This window comes from Rattus rattus, chromosome 16 (assembly GCF_011064425.1).
Source record: "Rattus rattus isolate New Zealand chromosome 16, Rrattus_CSIRO_v1, whole genome shotgun sequence".
Classification (NCBI taxonomy): Eukaryota; Metazoa; Chordata; class Mammalia; order Rodentia; family Muridae; genus Rattus; species Rattus rattus.
The window spans coordinates 3,669,638-3,674,389 of record NC_046169.1 but is presented as its reverse complement, the minus strand read 5'-3'; the positions used below and the strand labels follow the sequence as shown (position 1 = coordinate 3,674,389).

The 4,752-nt window shown below is 45.9% G+C and overlaps 1 pseudogene; it reads left to right on the top strand.

Annotated features, from left to right (window-relative positions):
• The first annotated feature begins 962 nt into the window (after positions 1-962).
• Positions 963-1,677, top strand: LOC116885855 (annotated as a pseudogene).
• The last annotated feature ends 3,075 nt before the right edge of the window (positions 1,678-4,752 follow it).

The window sequence follows — 4,752 nt, the reverse complement described above, 5'->3', positions numbered from 1 at the left end:
AGCAGCAGCTGTGAATGGAAGTCCAGGGATCTAGCAGTGGCTCAGTCCCACAAGGCAAGCAGGCAAAAAAGAGAGTCTCTTCCTTCTTCCAATGTCCTTATGTAGGTCTCCAGCAGGTGTGTCCCGCCATTCCTGGATCTGGGACTTGCTTCATCCTAGATGACTCAGAGATCTCCTTGCCTTACTCTCCTGAGATTCATAGCCACTCTGCCTCAAGATCTCCATGCCAAGATCCAGGTCAGAAACTCGTATCTCCCCAGCCTCAAGGTCAGGATTAAAGGTGAGCCTTCCCATTCTGGATAGTAGTTCACTCCAGATATAGTCAAGTTGACAACCAGGAATAGCCGCTACAAGTGGTGTCCAGAAAGGAAGAAGTCAGAGAGGATGTCTGATTCTTGTCTTAGGGACAAGCAGCATTTATGCAGACTCACACACAATCCACTTCGCCACATTCAAGGCACTGGAAAATACTCACTGTCCCTAGAGCACAGAGCTGACCAGGGCTGGAACTGAGCATGGTTGATGGACCAGAGAATCAATGCTTCTGGGACACCTGAGGGTGGAAAGTTTGGACCTCAGGATAAGAGCTATGGAAGCCCCTGAAGCATTTAAAGGGCAGAATATTAGTGTTGTATTTATGCAAAAGTAGGAGGAGTGGTTTGTAAAACCAAACCTGTAAACCAAGGGTGTAAAAGAGATCAGCAGGCTCATCCCGTCGAGGGACGAGGACCAGAGTTCAGTTCCCAGTGCCTGCGTAGGGTGCATTACCACTTCCTGTAACCCCAGGTCCAGGATTAGATACCCGCTTATGGCCTCCGTGGACATTGCAATTACACACACACACACACACACAATTTAAACATAACATACCTTAAAGATGTAGTGTCGTAAGTGGTTTAAAAAAAGGTCTCATTTCTTTCATCATCCAGACATTCTGTGAAGCTGTGTGGTAAAGGAACGACATGGGGGACAGACCACCGTTTGGGGTAAAGGGAAGAATTAATATGGATTGTGTGATAAATTTCAGGTATGGCCAGGTATGGTGGCACATACTTGTAACTCCAGAACTTAAGCTGAGGCAGGCTTCTTCCCCTGCTCCTCCCTCCACCCAAGCGCTGCTCCCGGCTGCAAAGCGCTCGTCTGCCCTGTCAGGCTAGCGCCGCTGTCCCCAGCCATCACCAATATCATCAACCGGGACCTCATCAGCCATGACGAGCTGTTCTCCGACATCTACAAGATCTCCGATGGGCCGTGCCTGGAGGTGGAGGGCAAGATGGCCAGTAGAGCAGAGGGTGCTGTCGATGATTCGCCCACTGGGGGAAATGCTTCCGCTGAAGGTCCAGAGGGCGAAGGTTCCAAAAGTCACTGGTGTTGACGATGTCTTGTACAGTCAGTTACCAGAAGCCAGCTTCACAGAAGAGGCCTACAGAGTACATCAAAGACTGCGTGAAATCACTCAGAGGCAAACTCGAAGAACAGAAACCAGAAAGAGGAAAGCCTTTCATGACTGGAGTTGTGGAGCGAATTAAGCACGTCCTTGCTAATTGCAATAACCGACAGTTGTTTGTTGGTGAAAACATGAATCCAGGTCAGGTCGAACTCCAGGTTGCTCTCCTGGACTGCCATGAAGATGGCATGATTTTCTTTAAGGATGGCTTAGAGATGGAAAAACGTTAACAAGTTGGATCTATCACCTGTCACCATAATTGTCACCATGATTGGCTGCCGCTTACCATGCAAACACCAGGACTCAGGACAAATGGGACTGATCCATCTTGGGCTTTTGCTTTCACCACGACTTACTTGGAGTGGAGGCATTGGTTTTGGTTTTGGTTTTTAAGAAAAAAAGCATGTTGTGTGGGTTGTCTAAAAATAAAGTGCCTTTAAATTAAAAAAAAATAGAAGAAGAAAAAGAAGAGGAAGAGGAAGTAGAAGAAGAAGAAGAAGAAGAAGAGGAAGAGGAAGAGGAAGATGAAGAAGAAGAGGAAGAGGAAGATGAAGAAGAAGAAGAAGGAGAGGAAGACGAAGAAGAAGAAGAAGAAGAAGAAGAAGAAGAAGAAGAAGAAGAAGAAGAAGAAGAAGAAGAAGAAGAAGAAGAAGAAGAAGAAGAAGAAGAAGAAGAAGAAGAAGAAGAAGAAGGAGGAGAAGAAGAAGAAGAAGAAGAAGAAGAAGAAGAAGGAGGAGAAGAAGAAGAAGAAGAAGAAGAAGAAGAAGAAGAAGAAGAAGAAGAAGAAGAAGAAGAAGAAGAAGAAGAAGAAGAAGAAGAAGAAGAAGAAGAAGAAGAAGAAGAAGAAGGAGAAGAAGAGGAGGAGGAGAAGGAGGAAGAGGAGAAGAAGAAGAAGGAAGAGGAGGAAGAAGAGGAAGAAGAAGAAGAGAAAAAGAAGAAGGAGAAGGAGAAGAAGGAGGAGAAGGAGGAGAAGAAGAAGAAGAAGAAGAAGAAGAAGAAGAAGAAGAGGAAGAAAGAAGAGAAGAAGGAGGAGAAGAAGAAGAAGAAGAAGAAGAAGAAGAAGAAGAAGAAGAAGAAGAAGAAGAAGAAGAAGAAGAAGAAGAAGAAGAAGAAGAAGAAGAAGAAGAAGAAGAAGAAGAAGAAGAAGAAGAAGAAGCAGCAGCAGCAGCAGCAGCAGCAGCAGCAGCAGCAGCAGCTGAGGCAGGAGGATCGTGCGTCTGAGGCCAGCATGAGCTAAATAGCAGTGTCCTGCCTCAGAACAACAATAACAATATTCACCGTGTGACGCGTGTAGAGTGATTTTGCCTGGGCTCTTTCCAATGGGAGGCGATATCAGGGCTGAGGCAAGAATTGGTTCCAGAGCCAGACAAGCCATGGAAAGACAATGGCTTGATTTCCATTTCAGTGGGAGATGACGGAGTGTTTCAAGCGCAGCAGAGATAAATCGGATTTTTGTAATAGAAGATCACAGTACAGTAAGGCTCGGCAGAGGGAGGGGATGGGAAGGCAAGAGGCTGTCCACGGGATGAGAGGACACAGAGGTACGGGGAAGTGCGCTATAGAGGGACCTGAGCTGCCGGTAGGGAGCTCCCCACGGCTAGGTGCTGTGGAGGTGAACTTCGTGGGTGATGCCCACTAGCTGCTGCTGCCCTGGTAGGATGGAGACAGCGTCCCTTAAGACTTCAGGAAAAGCATTTTGTCACTTTCACTTTCTGTCTGAGAACAGCCAAAAGCATCCCATCTTATCATGGTGCAATAGGACCACCTAAAATCGATCGGTGCCCTTCCCTCCTGGGAGCCCTGCTCCCAGGTCTCAGCGGAGGCACCCCGAGTGCGGCCAGTGAGAATCCGAAGGATCAGCTGGGATGGATCTCATCAGACACCCCTGTTCATGCGCTCAAAGAAACTAAAATATGAGAGGCCTGAGGTGCTGTGCACTGTGGCTGCCACACCCAGGGTCAACACAAGCATCCAAGCCTCCTAACAGCTAAACAGTGTTTGCTAATGGGGAACACATAGATAACACCCACAAATAACAAAGGTGAAAAGTATCTAGGAGTCGATCTCAGAAATAGCCCAGGTCTGTGAGGAACAGGAAAGTCTTGCTGGAAACATGAACCGAGGTGCTCACAGAAGAAGGCTGGGTCTGAATTCTTGGATGTGGGGTTGAAGACCACAGTCAGGTTTTACTGCAGTGATTTTTTTTTTTTTTTTTTTTTTTTTTGGAGCTGGGGACTGAACCAGGGCCTTGCGCTTCCCTAGGCAAGCTCTACCACTGAGCTAAATCCCCAACCCCTACTGCAGTGATTTTAAAGCTTGATAAAGCTCAAGCCAGTGCTGATGTGAGAGTAAAGACTTCTGTAAGCTCCTCCTAAAATTCTTACAAAAGGCACCAAGAACACAGGACAAAACGTCAATTAAAAAATTACATAGAGGGGCTGGAAAGATGGCTCTGAGGTTAAGAGGACTGACTGCTCTTCCAGAGGTCCTGAGTTCAATTCCCAGCAACCACATGGTGGCTCACAACCATCTGTAATGGGATCCAATGCCCTCTTCTGGTGTGTCTGAAGACAGCTACAGTGTACTCATATAAATAAAATAAATAAATAAATAAAATTACATAGAGCACGTTCAAAGACCTGGATGGGGAATATTACCCTCTCAGATACCACACTGAGGTTTTAAAAATCTTATTTATTTTTATGTGTGTGTGTGTGTGTGTGTGTGTGTGTGTGTATTTCGCTTTCATGCATGTATGTGCTCCATGTGTGTGCAGAGCCTGAGGAATCTAGAACAGGGTGTCAGGTTCCACCCCCCTGCCCCCAGAATTTGAGTTATAGAGGGTTTGGTGAGCTGCCACGTGGGTGCTGGGAACTGAACCCTGGCCCTTTGCAAAAAAAAAAAAAATATATATATATATATATATATATATATATACATCTCCAGTGCTCATGGCTGCTTTGCCATGTCTCCAGTTCTATCAACTGTGTCCGAAATCTAGCCTAATTTTCTTTTTTAATGCAGGCATAGAAACAAAGACCAAACAGAATAAAGAGTGTGGAGTGCATTCGTGTGCCTGGTGCCTGTTATCAGTGTCACAGATGAAGAGAAAAAATGGCTGACGATTGGCTGTGGTACAGAGGCATTTGGTTTTCCATAGTGAAGTCTACAGGTGTTAGACATCACCTACATGCACATGCTTATTAAACTGAGAGAGAAGGCAAATGTCCACCTCTTTCAACTGAGCCAACCATAGGAAAATCGCTCACTAGGGTAATGTCGAATTCTGTTCTTAGTATAGATCA